Source organism: Vombatus ursinus, unplaced genomic scaffold (genome assembly GCF_900497805.2).
Source record: "Vombatus ursinus unplaced genomic scaffold, bare-nosed wombat genome assembly UNPS02014893.1, whole genome shotgun sequence".
NCBI lineage: Eukaryota > Metazoa > Chordata > Mammalia > Diprotodontia > Vombatidae > Vombatus > Vombatus ursinus.
The window spans coordinates 1,628,398-1,644,939 of record NW_020954671.1 but is presented as its reverse complement, the minus strand read 5'-3'; the positions used below and the strand labels follow the sequence as shown (position 1 = coordinate 1,644,939).

The 16,542-nt window shown below is 35.7% G+C and overlaps 1 pseudogene; it reads right to left on the bottom strand.

The window, feature by feature from the left end:
- Positions 1-270: 270 nt before the first annotated feature.
- The window catches only part of LOC114028598, a 198,430-nt pseudogene continuing 182,158 nt past the window's right edge, over positions 271-16,542 (bottom strand).

The following is a 16,542-nucleotide window of genomic DNA, read 5'->3' as shown; positions in this document are numbered from 1 at the left end:
AGCACAGTGTCTGGCACATAGTGGGTATCATATAAATGCTAGTTATTATTATCATTGTTATTATTAGTAATATTAATATAATAACCATTCTTCATCAATACCTGTCCAAATCCTCTCAGGTCTCATCTTCTACATGAAACCTTCCCTAATCCCTATCCTCCAGATGGAAGTTCTCTCTCCTACTCTGGAATTCCCAGTCTTATTCTTAATGGGCTTTTTTTGTTTTTAAACAAGTTTTGGCCAGTTTATTAAAGAATGCTTTTGTACAATTTACTTTTCACTGGTCTGTTCTGGCATGCTTCTAATGATAACAGAATCACCAGGATCAATGACAGCAAGTGTACATACTCCGTAATACTTCCCACGTGCTGTACTCAATTCAGTGTTGTTGCTACCATAGTGATGTATTCCAGTTTTGGCCAACATAGCATAATATTCAGTCTCTGATTTCCTCAAGGCTGGACAGTTGTTGGCTAAGATGACTAATTGGGCTTTGCCTGGTCTGACCATTTTCAGGGTCTGTTTGTAGCCTAGCACGTATTTGCTGCTTTTCATTACCAGCAGGTGCCTTGAACTGATGGACTCCTGCAACTTTTCATCTTCTTTGTGACCACCATCTTCCTGCCTGCGGTGCAGGAGGTCCCTCAGCCAGACATCTGCCACCAAGAAGGCTAGGAAGTGAGAAAGAAAAAAGTTAATGCACTTTTTAATTCTAGCTTGAATTACAGGAATTGCATACAATTTTTCTCTCCTCTACTAACTCTAATCTGTTACCTAAGGCAACTATAAGTCAAGCACTTCGTAAATTGTAAAGAGCTATACAACAGATAGTGACAGTGACTGGACAAGTGATTTCACTGGTATAAGGAACTTCAGGATGAAGAAACTATCTCTGCTAATGTATATTGGCACTTTCTCTGCAATTTATCTTAAAGATTTCCCTAGAGTACTGGGAGGTTCTCCAGAGCCTCTATTGTTATTGTTATTATTAAATTCCACCATTTGCTCTTGCAATCAATATAGCCCCTCAGATATAATATGCTCAATAAATAAATATTTATTAATAATAGCTGACATTCGCATGTTTTACATAACATTCATTTGCAAGAAAGGCCGGGTTGTGCAATGGATAGAAAGCCGGTCTTAGAGCCAGGAAGACCTGCCTTTAAATCTAACCTCTGACCCACTCAGGTTGTATGACCTTAGGAAAGATACAACCTCTAGGTACCCTACAACCCTTTAAGATTATAAGTCATAGAGTAAGAAGCTAAGCTGCATTAGTAGTAAGAGTTTCCTATGCAAAGAAACCACAGGTCTTGTCCATATCTTTTTACATGCATGACTCTTACAGCAATAACCCTATCAAATGGGTAGTACTCATTACTCCATCTCCTCTGTTTTTCTTTTCTTTTCTTTCTTTTTTTTTTGTTTGTTTTTTTTTGTCATTAATATGTTCAGCATTCCTCAGTTCAGCCATACTGGCAATACATTATTGTTGCTTAAATACCCTATCTCCAATTTCCATGCCTTTACATTAGCAGTACCTCATGCCTGAAATGCTCACCCTACTCACTTCCACCTCCTAGTTTCCCTGGTCCTCCAGAACTCAGTTCAAATTCCACCTTCTTTATGGAGCCTTTCCTGCCCCTCCCAAAATGTTCCAGGAATCCTACTACAACAAGGATGGGAAGACAGGAAGTCCAAAATACTCTAGAACCTTCAAAATTCACAAGATCATCCTCCAGGCAAGAGGGGGAAGGAGAACAGAGGAGACTAAGTTTGAGGCAAGCTTTATGCCCCACAAGTGATTTCTTCTCAAACATTTGAATCTCTCTGGTTCTGAATTAGCTCTCAGGTTTTAGACAATCTCCAGGGCTTTATCAAAGGCATCAACTAATCAGAGTAGACTTCTTGTCACACCTAGTGGAAATGTCTCTGATTTAGATTGTGATGTCTCTGAGGGCAGAGACTGCTTTTTGCCTCTTTTTGTATCCCCTGTTTAGCACAGTACCTGGCACATAGTAGGTATTTAATAAATGTTGATTGGTTGATTGATTGAAGGAGGTGGCTAAGGCTTGTTCAGCCTAGTTTTGATTAATTTTTCAATCAAGAAGTATACTTATCTGACAAGGTAATTATTTTTAGATGGGATGGGGTTATTATTGGGCCATGACTATTACAACTGTTAATTGACTGACTAGATGATAATGTGCAATAGCTAACTTGCCTAAAAGGCGAATGAGGTATTTTATGGGGTATTTGTAACCTCCAAAATGTTTAGTTGCTCAAATATTTTGAGATAATTGTAAATGATTACATATTCCAGAGATCTATCAATCTTAGTCTAAAAACAAAGCATAGCATAGAAAAATGGATTGTACTAGTGTATTTTCATGCATTTTAATGCCTACTTTCCATTGATTATTATACTTTTTCAGACACAGGAAAAAATCATACAAGGGATACATTATCTTACAATAGAAAGTTATTTTGATATCACTGCACGAGTGATCCATACTGATACAAAGTTTAGAGGATGAGGGAGAGAGTGGGAAGAGTAAACTTAATTTGAATTTAGAAAGTCTCTAAATGATAATTGAATCACAAGTCTGGATTAGAATTCTAGGAGCAACACTTGACTTGGTCAAAATCGCTGTTATGAAGAGATGCAATTTTTACACAGTACTTCACATTGATTAAGTAATGTGTGAAAATGAAAAAAATGTATTTGAATCTTAATCATAGTCATTTGCATGAAATAAAAGTCTGTGTCAAGGGAATGCACGTTATAATAAGTCCTAGGTGTTTTGGTTGCATCAGTGAGCAAAGAAGTTGTATGCATTTTTGTACTGATATACAAGAATTCTTTTTATATTTATTGTATCTTTGTAAGAGAATTCAGCAATATAGGATTTTAGCTAGTGAGAGACTACAACTGATTAACTTCTTTAACAATGGCTGTAATTAAAACAGATATTTGATAATACATGTGCCTGAATTAAACTGAAAATATGCAAAGAAAGGATAGAACAAAATGGGAACTTGATATGAATGTCATTCACAGTCTGCTTCTCATTAGATAGAAAGGTAATAAATAAGGTGAATGAACTCTGGAGAAATTCTGCCAGTCTTTGGCCTAAGTATTGCACTTTTTTTTTCCTCTTCAGCTATATAGACTATATAATTTCCTTAGGACAGTGAATGTCAGACATGGGAAACTAAAGTTCGTATTAAAGTCCTCCACTGCTAAATCATCTATACAAACTGTCTCCATTTCCAAATCATTCTTTATTTTTCAAACCTGATATAGGCTAGTTCTACCAATAATTCCTTCCCTATTTCTGCACCAGGGGAACAGATACAATTTCAACTATTTATAACCTTTAACTCTGATATTGGACCTCATCGATTTTCTTTAGAACCTATGACATCATCAAAATCATCTTTTAATTACCCTAAATCTTTTTTGTTACAAATTTGGATTTCTTTTCTTATTGGGTCAACATTTTCCTTATTTGCATTATCTATATCCTGTTGGGGCTGGGCATGCACATGATACAAACAAATGTCAGTCTCCAACGTTCTCAATCCCGTACATTTTTCTGAACATTTAATTGCTATGCTACCCAAAATTTAAATCCAATTCACACACAAGTCAAGACACCATTCTTGTGATATCATTAGTCCTCTTCAAAAATGAAAGATGGACAGCAACAACAACCAAAAATTTGAACAAAACAAGTGCCAGGGAACCTAAAGACATTGTAAATTCTTACCAAAAATAACCTCTTTCAAAGAAATGTAAATCTAACTGTAACTGAATACTAGAAGAGAATTTTTAGGGCAACCTCAATACTCTAGACCCACAGAATAACAGTAGGAACCAATGAGAAGTAGTGGTGCAGGAGTTTGGTTAATGAAGAAATCTTCGATTTAACTACAACTGAATAATTTTTTAAAGTTTATAAAACATTAGCAAATAAAACACTATTCACGTGCAAAATGGAAATAACTGGGCCCCAAACTGCCTTTTGGAGGAAGCAAAGGACTCCTTTCAGGCTTACAAATCGCTAGATCCAGACTATGAAAATATGCAGTCAGTGAGTTCAGTGACTTGAAAGAGCACGCGCGCACGCACACACACACACACACACACACACACTCTTTCATTGAATTAATAAATAAGACTAGAGCAAACATTTTACTTCCTTCTCATCAGAGTCATTGCCCTTCATCCTGCCTTGAAACCTTTGATTCTTTCATTTCCTTCATCTCCTTGTATACAGTCTGCTCCCAAATCTAATCTTTCTTCCTCCAAATACAATCACAAAATTCAGATCTGGGCTTTGGAGATTTTTTATCCAACCTTTTGTTTTTACAGATGAGGAAACTGAGGCCCAGAGAAGTTAAGTCATTGCCCAAGACCACAAGTGGCACAGTTAAGAGTATAAACAGTATCTGACTCCAAATCTAGAGTTCTTTTTACAATATGACTGCTAGATATGCTTTTAGTGTAAGTTCCCACTACAACAATCTGTAACAGCCTCCTAGCTAATTTCCCAGTCTTTCCCTCCTCAGTCTATTCTCCATACTAGTCTAATTTCCTAAATTATTGCTTTTATCTTGTCCCATTGCTAAGGAAACAACTATGACTACTTGTTATTATCTACTACATCAAATTCAACTCAAAGCAATTATCACAGAGGATTGGTAAGGTCCAGAATTCTTGGCTAGTCATGGAATGGAATTAGTCCTCCAGCTGCAGGGTGATTCTGTTGTCAGACCTCTTGTCCTGCACAGTTAAAAGAAACCACTCTTTCTGATCAACTGGTGTACAACTGTCATGCTCAGGAACTGTCAATCTCAGGATTACTCATAAAGTAACCCCAAGGTTGGAACCATCCATTTCTCTGAAATGGTATATTCTGACCTTTTCTCAGAAACAGAAACAGAAAAGCAGAAATAGCAGAACTTGGCGGTCTAGGATCTCCAGACTCAGGCTACATGCAAGTACAAGTCTTCCATAGTCATAAGTACTATTGTAATCCACCTTTGTTTGAACCAGGAAGCCTTGGGGTGGGGGTAAGGGAAGGGCTGGCAGCCAGTAGGAGGGAGGTGTGAACAGGGAGAAAAATCCCCTCCCCCTCCTTGCTGAACTTCAGTTTTGAAGTCCAAGGGAGAGTGTCAAAAAAGATCTCAAAGGGTGGTCCATTTCTCCTCCCTCTTCTAGGTCATAGAGAGGGCAGCTGTCCCCCTAAAAGTCCATCCACATAAACCTTAGTTAATTAGTCACCAGGAGGCAGCCTCAGGTACTGAGGAGAATTTCTGTACCTTATCTTCAAAAGGTAAGGGCATAAGTCCCTTAGTAAGTATCTAGTCTAAAGAAGGAAATGACAAACCACTCCAGTATCTTTGCCAAGGAAACCCCAGATGAGGTCACAAAGAGTCAGGTATGACTATATTGAAAGTATGACATCAAGGAGTTCAGTGACTTGAAAGAGCTTTCTCTCTCTTACACACACACAGCTCCACAGAGTTAATATATAAAAATGGAGCAAACATTTTACTTCCTTCTCATCAGAGTCACCCTCCTTCTTCATACCTTGAGACCTCATTTCCTTCATCTCTTTGCATACAGTCTGTGCCCAAATCTAATCTTCCTTTGAATAGGATTGCAAGATGTAGATCTAGGCTTTAGGGATCATTGATCCAACCTCTTATTTTACAAATTAGGAAACCAAGGCTGAAAACTGAGCCTGAGTCTAACTCCATGTGAGGTACTCTTTCCTAACCAAGGTCCAGGCTTTGCAATTTTATCAAGTTGATTGGGGTGTACAAGATTGATTAGAAGCTCTCCTGATCAATACTGCTACATATTTATTCCCTAATTAAGAGTAAACTCAAGAGAAAAAAAAACCTTCTGTTTTGCATATTCTCTAATTCCACATCACCTAGCATAACGAATTTAATTGAATTAGGATCATAAAATTTTGGTTCAGAAATCACCTTGGAAATTGTTGGTTTAGATTAGATCAGAGACATTCCTTTAAGAGTTTCTCCTTGAGAAATGGCTTGCTTAAGTGTCTAGAAACAAGTAATGGATGACTGAGAAGTTATTTCATTTCAGTCTATATTTTATTCATTCTTATTCACTGAAAGATCAGTTCATTACAACTTTCTAATGAAAGTGGAAATATATTTGGTTATACATAGTACTTGAAACCTATGAAACATGGGTTCTATTCCAAACCTTTCCATTGACTCAGTTTCTGATATTGTGCAAGACCCTTAACTCTCTGAGCTGTCATGTTTCTTTCTATAACATAAATATAATGGCACGTGACAGGCCACCTCCCTATCCTCAGGTGAGGGTTAATAAGACAATGATTCTAAAGCTCTTTAAGCTCATCAAAAGAAAGGTGACATTGTAGTATAAAAATTATGCAACTAATCATAGTCAAAGTACATGTTGAAAATAGACCTATGGAGTGATGAAATGATGCCTTAGGGAAAGGAGCTAATGCTTATTTGCCCTGCAGGGCCTGACTTTTTTTTCTTTCCTATAATTTCCTTTTGTTTGAATTTACTTCAGAAACAGTGAAAGGTGTCTGGAAGGGATGAAAAATATGTAATATAAGACAAAGGTGAGATCACACAACCAAAATTCAGGTTAACTCCAGTTAGCAGAGGCGCTACTACATCAGCCCTTTGCATGAAAGGAAGAATGGAGAAACAGTTCTGTGAGCTTCACTATCTGTGACCTGAATAAGGAGAATAGGTTTGAGTAATTGTATAACAGGATGATAATCACTTGTGTATTCAGATAAAGTGGAGAATGAAGGTTGATCAGGTTTGCTTGCTGTGGCAGTGCATATAGTCATTTTGTGTGTACATTGCCCCCTAAAGGTAGAGCTTACAAAGGCTTAAGATGTGACAAAAGAACTTTAGCCCTCATGCTGTGTGACAGGGGCACATTTGAGAAAAGGATTATCTTTCCCATGAAGCTCCAGGCCTCAAAGATGGGCTTTATAGAAGTTCCCAACATTCCTCTTGCCACAAGACTATGGGTCTATGGCATAGAGTGAATACATCATGAAACATGGACTCTGGTGATAAAAGGGTGGGGAATGGTGGAAAATGAAGTGATGTCAGAATCTTGAAAGGAGAATAGAAGATTTAGAACAGCTGATGTAGGGAGTGCAATTAATGAGGGAAGAATAAATGAACTGCCTTGCTGTAGCAAGGGCCCAAATGATATTATGTAATGTAAATTTTAGTGGAATCAGTTGTCATTGTAGCATGACATCCTCTAGCATTCTTCAGCCACACCCATGAGTAGATGCAGAGGAGAGGGTGGGAGTAATCCAGGTTTGGATTTTATACTAAAGTGCAGCAATTATCAAAACTATTTGGTACAGACTGAAAATCAGACACAATGAACTCAATAGTTCAATGTTCAATCAACTTGAGAACATACTTTAATTGGGAAAGAATGCTCTATTTTGGTAAGAATTTCTGAGAATCCCAGAAAAGTCTGGCAGAAATTAGATTTAGACCAACAGTTTAAACCATATATACAACAAGTTCAAAATGGATATGTAACCTTAAAATTAAAAACTATAACATAAACAAATTAGAAGAGAATCAGATAAGGTACTTTTTACAACCGTAGCTAGGGGGAGAATTATTAACAAACAAGAGATGTGTCAATCACAGATATAAAATAGATCATTTTGATGATAGGAAGTTGAAATGCTTTTGCAAAAACAAAACTGAAACACCTAGGATTAGGAGAAAAAAATAGCTGACTGGGAAAAAAAATTCTTTGCACCAAATGTATTCGAAAAGTTTGTTACCCAACATATAGAGAACTAAGGAAATTTGTAATACCAAAAGTCACTCCCAGTAGATAAGTAGTCAGAGAATATGAATGATCTTTCTCAAAAAATTGCAATTAATAACTTTTTAATAGCAACCTATTAACAATCTTTTGATTGCTCCAAATAATAAATAAAAGACATGTAGATCAAGAAAACTCTGAGGTTTTACCTCACAACCAACAAATTGGAAAAGACTACAAAAAGATGAAATAGTCATGTTTGAAGGGGTTGTAGAAAGAACAACATATTAATAAATTGTCGGACCTGTGAATTGTGTGAACCTGTGAATCCAATCAACCTGGAAAGCAATTTGCCATCATGCTAGGAAACTGACTAAAATATCCGTACTCTTTGACTCAGATTCTACTGCTGGATAAATACCTCAAAGAGATCAGAAACAGAAAGAAATGTCCCAAATGAATAAAATACTTTTAGCAGAACTTTTTATACTTATTTCTCAACAAGAAATGGAAACAAAGTAGATTCCCATTACTTGGGAAATAGCTAAATAAGTTGTGGTTCCTGGATGTAATGGAAGATTACTTTGTTGAAAGAAATGATGACTATGACTATGGGGAAACATGGGACAATATGTGAAATGATGCAAAATGGGGTAAGCAGAACCAGGAAAAGAGTATACAAAAAAGAATAATAATAGCCATAGAAAAATTACAACTAAATACTGTGAAATTATAATAACTAAGCTTGGTTCAAAAGAAGGGATATGAGATTACACTTCCTTCCCTTCTTTGTAGAGTTGGAGAACTGTGGGTATAATTGATATATTGGTTAGTTTTTCTAGACTGTTTTTTCCCCGGCTTATTTATTTATTTGTTTATTTATTGTCGTAAGGATTGGGATAGAGAGGGATATATTGGAAATGTACGTGACAAAAATAAAATAAATTTTTCTAATTAGTCTTCTGTCTTTACAATTTTTTTAAATGGCAGAAAGCACCAGTTATAATATATTTCTGTTTGTGTTCTATTCCCCCTACCAGACTGTAATTTAACATCTTAATACATTTGTGTATTTATTCCAGTGCCTAGCACAATGGGTAAGACCACTTTCTAAAAAAAAAGATTTCAAACGGACCAGAAAATAAGAGAAAGCAGGAAGATAGGTCAAGACCCAAACAGTAGAATCCCTGACAACTACTTCTAATCAAACTAGATCACATGCTTTTAATCATAAGCCTTTCTGCTAAGATTCAAAACTTAATCTTAACCTTCTATTGCAAACTTTGCCTTTAGAAGGAGTGAGTTGCAGAAATAAGGAGATTTGACCCTAAAGCTGCCTCAATACATTTATATATGACTTGTTTGGGAAGGGCATCTCTAAATCAATCTTAATCTATATCTATCATAGGAAGATAGTTCTTCAATCCCATAACCCATTGAAGGACATTACTGATAGGAACTGAGTGTGAGGTAAAGGTTATTCAATGCTTTCATTCACAGAGATAAAATGTCAGGCTTTAACTATGACATTTTGGGGAATAGTGGAGTTGAGGAAACAGCTATAAATTATTAGTTACTAATGGTAGAAATCTAAGGATATGTCATGACTATGAAAGAACTGGGATTCAAACCCAAGTATACTGATTCCAAATCCAGTGATATTTCCGTTGATATATATGTATGATAATATGATATATATAATATAATATATACATATTTAAAGGAATACTTATTGGCAAAGAAAATAAAAGGCAAAGTGTTGCCTGTTTGTTTTTTTTTTTTAATAAAAGACCCTATGTACTTGGATGGGAGTAACAATAATAATATAAAAATAACAAAAGTTCAACTGTGTAGTTATAAATTAATGTTTTTATATGTTTAATGTATAATAATACATGTTTATAATACATTTATAAGCGTAATCATTTACAAGTGAATAATACTTAACTAAAAGGGACCAAAAGACCTATGAATGAATGAATGAATGAAAAAATGTTTAAGTAATTCTTTTGTGCCAGGCACTGTGCTAGCCTCTGATGATACACATATGAAAGTGACCATCTAACCTTAAGATGAATAAGCGCTCCTTCCTCCCTTTTTAATTTTGGGTGGCAGAGAATTAGTTCCCCATTAGAATATAAGTTCTATTTTTATTTACTTTCTTTATACTCAGCACTTAGTACAATACCTTACACACAATAAATCCTTAATAAATGAACAAGTCCTTTTTGATTGAGGGGCTATAAGAAAACAGGCACAGTAACATACTGTCTGCCCTAAGACAGAGATTGTTTTTCAAATGAAGGGTATAATGATCCCATTGCATGATCTGGTCAGAAAACATCTATAGTATTATTTTCAGTGCTGGGCCCTATAATTTAAGAAGAGTATTGACAAACTTGAGCATATCCAGAGGAGGGCAAATAGGATGGTAAGGAGACCAGAGACAATGACATATGAAATTCAATTAAAGGAAATAGAGATGTTTAGCCTGGAGGAGGGGAGACACAGGGGAGGATATGATAATTGTCTTTGAATATTTGAAGGCCTATCACACAGAGGAGACATTAGACTTGTTGTCAGCCCTAGAGATCCTATAACACAGCGCTCAATACCCAAAGAAAAAAGAAGCAAGACCTAAGAGTATACAAAGTAGGACCTAGCCCAGCCCAGATATTCCATTCATAAGTGCATAGTGCCTATCCATAACACTAAAGCTAAAGTCAAGAAGTAAGGCTAAAAGGATGAACAAACAAATAAACAAAAAAAAACTATCCCCCAATAAAAAGCTATTAAGATGATAGGGACCCTCAAGGTACAAATCCAAAAGAGAATGACTTCAAACATCTACAATCAAAATTTTAAAGAAAACCACATCTTGGACACAAATTTAACTAGAACTCCTGGAACAGATAAAGCAAAAGGGTGTTTTCTTTTTAATTAAAAAAAGTAATTTTATAAATGAAATGAGAGTGCTAAAGGGGGAAAATGGAAAAGAAATAAAAATGGCTAAAGGAAAAAGTGGAGAAAAGATTGAGATCTGTAGAAGAAAAAATTAGAAAGAAAATGAATAGATTGGCACAAGAGGTACAAATGTTAAACAAACACCAGACTCTTGAAATGGGCCAAAAGAAGTTAACAACTCCATGAGACAACAAGGAATAACAAAACAAAGTCAAAAGACTGGAAAAAAATGTAAGGTATTTCATATCAAAATGATTTTCCTGGAAAACTGAGTGACAGAAAACAATTAGGAATAATTGTACTATCTGAACACTATGACCAAAAAAAAAAAGCCTAGGCATCATATTTCTGGAAATCATAAAAGAAAACTGATCAGATCTCTTAGCGTCAGATGGAAAAGTTAAAATAAAAAGAAAACTACTGGTATCCTGAAAGAAATACCAAAATAAAAACTCCCAGAAAGATTTTAGCCAAAATCCAGAATTTCAAGGTCAAAGAAAAAATATTGCAAGTAGTCATTAAAAAAAGTTCCAGTGCTGAGGAGCCACAGTCAGGATAACACATGGTTTAACTGCCATCATTTTATAAAGGAGTGGAGAGTTTAGAATATAGTATTCCTGAAGGCAAAGCATATAAACTTATAATCAAGAATAACTTATTCAGATAAACTGAGTAAAATTCTATAGGAGGAAAAAATATAATTTTAATGAAATAAAAAATTTCCAAACATTTCTGATGAAAAGACCAAAGCTGTATAGAAACATTAAAATGCAAACACAGGAGTTAGAAGAAACATAAAACAGATAAATATGAGTGAGCAGGCATAAGGGATTAAACAAGAATGAACTGTTTATATTCTAATATTACATTCTAATAATTATATTCTAACATATAACACATGTCCTCTGTGAGTCTTATCATCATCAGATACCATAAAGGGAATCTAATAATAAGCCAGATGGCATAGTAGTCATTTTGTTATGTTTTTGTTATCTTAAAAGAAGAAGAGAGAAAAAGGGATAAGCTGGGGGTGAGGAGAAGGGAGATGAAAGGTGGGGGAAATTATCTCATGTAGTTGGGGTACATAAATAGAAAACTATACAGATAAGGAGAAAGTGTAGAGAGAGAGAGACACTTGAACCTCACTTACATCTGAACTGGTTAAAGGAGAGAAGAATACACAAACAAATAGTTGAATCCAGAAATATATTTCACTTAACAGAGAAATAGGACAGAAAGGGGAGAAGGGAGGAGGGTGGAAAGGGAGGGTAGATCAAGAAAAGGATTAGTCCTAAGCAAAACAATTTCTAACCATGGATGTTAAATCATAAAAAAGGGTTTAAAAAAGAAAGAAAGAATAAGAATTTGTGATTAGGTTATGGTAGAGGAAACAGAAGGGGAGTAGAAACAGTTAAACCAAAACTGGAGCACTAGTGATGAGCTCATTTCTCTCTCAGTGCCCTCTTCTTTATAAAAAGGGAGGAGGGGAACTTGAGCCATGATTCCAGAGGACTTATGATGAAATATGCTATCCACCTCCTGACAGACATGTGTTGGACTAAGGTTGCAAAATGAGATGTATCTTTTCAACTTGGTTAATGTGGGAGGATTTTTTGCTTAAATATACACATTTGTTACAGGGGATTGGGGGCTTTTTCCTTTCTTTTCATATGATGGGGGAAAGTGAGGTACCTTGGGATAGATTTTTGTTAATTGGAAAAAATAAAATTAATCTTTAAAAAGAGGGTATAGCTTGAATGTAACTAATAGTAGCAGAAAAACAGTTAACTGGGAAAATTTTGTTTCTTTGATAATGATCTCATTTCCAAGTTATATAGGAATCAAATTTATGAGAACAAAAGTAATTCTCCAATTGATAAGGGAAATTCCATATCCCAAAGGATGTGAACAGGCAATTTTCAAAGGAAGAAATCCAAGATATCAACAAGAATGTGAAGAAGTGCTCCAGATCACTAATAATTCGGGAAATTCAAATGAAAGCAACTTTACATTTCCAACTTATAGCCCTCAGGTTAGACAAGTGAACAAAATAGGAAAATGACAAATGTTGGAAGGGTTGTAGGAAAATGGACATCCTGATGCACTGTTGGAAGCACAATGAATTGGTTCAGACATTCAGGGAAGTAATTTGTAACTATGCCCCCCACATTATTAATCTGTATATGTTTTAACACAGTCATACTACTACTAGAACTATAACACAAAGAGATCAAAGAAGGAGGAAAAGGGCCCATTTGTACAAGCAAGTTACAGTAGCTGTTTTTGTAGTGATAAAGAACTGAGAACCAAGGAGCTTCCTATCAATTGTGGAATGGCTGTATAGATAATGTTATATGAATGAAATGGAACATCATTACACCATTAGAACTCTGATTAAGGCGATTATTAACCATGATTCCAGAAGATCAATGATGAAGAATGCCACCCATTTCTAGACAGAGAGTTGATAGACTCAAGATGCAGAAAAAGGCTTATGTCTTTGGATGTGGCCAATGTATGAATTGTTTTGTTTGTCTCTGCATATTTCCTACGTTAGTTTTATTTTATTTTATTTTTTCAGTTAAGATAGGGCTATAAGGAGAAAAAATAAATGCCTGTTAATTGAAAACAAAAAATAAATTAGGAAAACAAGTACAAGGTGGGGGAGGGGCACATGGTTTGATAGCAATTTGTCTAGAGGGAAAAAATATAGTAGTGTTAATAAACTGTAAGCTTAATGTGAGGCAACAACATGACATGATGGACAAAAAAATCAGATTCTGGTAGTAAGGAAGTGATCATCCTGTGCACTCTGCTCAGATCAGACAAGATCTAGAATGTTCAATTCTAGATGCTACAGTTAAGGAAAGATGTTAATTTTTAAAAAGCATATAGAGGAGGACAACAAAGATGTGAAGGGTTTTCATTCCATGTAGTATAAGAATGATATTAAGAAAACACACAGATAAGAGAAACTCAGGGAGACATGATAGCCATTCAAGTATTCAAATGGCTATTTTGTGTAAATTTAATCTGTCCCCTTATGACTCCAGAGTCATGAACTAGAAGCAATGGTTGGAAAATGTAAAGAGATCGTTCTAGGCTTGATGTCAGAAAAAAATTCCTCATGTAGGGTGTGTGTGTGTGTGCGTGTGTGTGTGTGTGTGTGTGTTTGTGTATGTTTTGCCCATGTATGTTATATGTATGCCCACATAAATCTATATGAATGTAGTTCACTGGGAAGTGTGAATAGATATCTGTGGGAACTCGCCCATCCCTCTCCAAGGGATACTTTGATTCCTGCCAGGAGGAAGGTAAAAGATTGGTGACATGGGTTTGGCTTGCTCGGCACCTCTCAGAGAAAGAATAGTAGGCTAGAATTATATTTCTCTGCCCCTTTAAATATTGCTAGTCTAGGGGAAACTATTTTTAGTTTTAAATTGCTTTTCCTAGTCTATACATCTTAAAAGGGAAAGTTTCCCCTAAGCTATATCTGAAGGTTTGATTCCTTTCCCACCAAATGCTAGGTACCTCAAGACCATCACAAATATGAAATAATTGATGTACCCATTTAAACAAACTGATAGCGAATAAAACTCAGAGATGTTTCACACATTGGAATATACAAATCAATACACAGAGTGAATGAATTTCCACTGAAGCTGAGATATGTTCAACTGAAAGAGAGAGAGACACGAAGAGAGAGAAACACACAAAAACACAGAGATAGGCAGAGATAGGCAGAGACACATAGAGACAGAAAGACACAGAGAGAGGGTCCTCAGTTGCCCCCAAAAAGGAAATTTCCTGAAGTCTTTAGTGAGCCAGGTGGAAATAGGTACATGTTTGAGGCACCAGCTTCTCTACATGTCAGTTTCTTCCCCAAGTTGTTTTCTTCCTCTAAAGACCTTTCCCTAAAGAGAGCCTGGAAATGTGTATATCTTCTCTCATGTCTGGAACCCAGAAAAAAAGAAAAACTCTGCCCCTCATAACAGGCAAAAAGTGTCAAATAATCATTGTCCTCACCAAACAGAAGAAACTTATGCAAATAGTCAAACTTAAACTCTGGGTTAAACTAACAATTAGAACTTCTACAATGTGAAATGGGATTCATTAAAAGGCAGTGGGTTTCTCCTCACTGGAGATCTTCAAGCACAGATGATGATTTCTCAGGTAGAATAGTGTAGTAGTATTCTTTTCCAAGTAATGGCAGAACTAAATGGTTCGCTGAATTACCAACTATGAAATTCTGTGATTCATATATATTGTAGTTATCTTTCAGTGGGGATAGAGGCATTTATTGGTGTGTGGTCATTTTGGTTCTTTTTGAACATTTCCTTTTATTGAGATATAATGAAGATTATTTAATGAGTGCCTTTGAAATTATGTTACTCCTGCTATATATATCTGTTTGCCTTTGTCCAGGTCAAATCACTCTTCTTGACCTTTGCAGGATTATTGGATTTAGAATTCCACCTTTTAAGTACAATTCAGGTCAGTCTCTTTGTTTTTGTTTTTGTTTTTTAGCTGTATCCAACTCCTCATGAACCAATTTGGGATTTCTTGGCAAAGATATTGGAGTAGTTTGCCATTTCCCTCTCCAGATCATTTTACAGATGAGGAAACTGAGGCAAACAGCATTTAAGTGACTTGCCCAGGGTCACACAGCTAGTAAGTATCTGAAGCCAGATTTTAACTCAGGAAGATGTTTTCCTGACTTCAGGCCCAGCACTCTATCCACTGTGCCATCTAGCTGCAATTCAACACACATTTAATGTATGAATACTCGCGTTCATTCAAAAGTAAATTATTTAGTGCTTACTATAAATGAGCACTGTACTAAATACTGCAAGGGATACAAAGATGATTAAGCAGCCATGGATCTTTTCCTTAAAAAACTTATAGACTAGTTGAGTAAATGAGGCATGTACAGAAATTACTAAGTATTCTGAGGTCCAGAGCTTTCCAAAGATCCTGGGCTCACACAGATAGGTCCAGTCCTGGTGACTTGAGACTCAAAGGCTCATCTTCTCTCTTTGGTTCATGCCCTCACTCCAGAGTGTTACTCTGGGAAAATCTGTAACTTAAATTTACGTATAGCTCATGCCTTACCCAAATATATCTTACCCACTCCTGTACAGGTATTCAATGTATAGTAAAAGTCTCAAGTATAGATTCTGAAGAACAATTTGGAACTATGTCCAAAAGGGCTGTAAAACTATGCATACCCTTTGATCCAGCAATACCATTGCTAGGTCTGTATCCCAAAGAGATTTTCAAAAAAGGGAAAAGGACCTACTTGTACAAAAATATCTATAGCAACTCTTTTTATAGGGGCTAAGAATTGGAAATGGAGGGGATGCTCATCAATTGGGGAATAGCTGAGCAAGTTGTGGCATATGATTGTAATGGAATATTATTGTGCTATAAAAAATGGTAAGCAGGATGATTTCAGAAAAACCTGGAGAGATTTACATGAGCTGATATAAAATGAAGTGAGCAGAATCAGGAGAACATCGTACACAGTAACAGCAATATTATTTGATGAAGAACTGTGAATGACTTAGATATTCTCAGCAATACAATGATAAAAGAGAATCCTGAAGACTCATTATGAAAAATGCTATCTGCCCCCAGAGAAAGAACTGTGGGTATTTGAATGTAGACTGAAACATACTATTTTTTTCTTTTCTTTTCTTTTCTTTTCTTTTCTTTTCTTTTCTTTTCTTTTCTTTTCT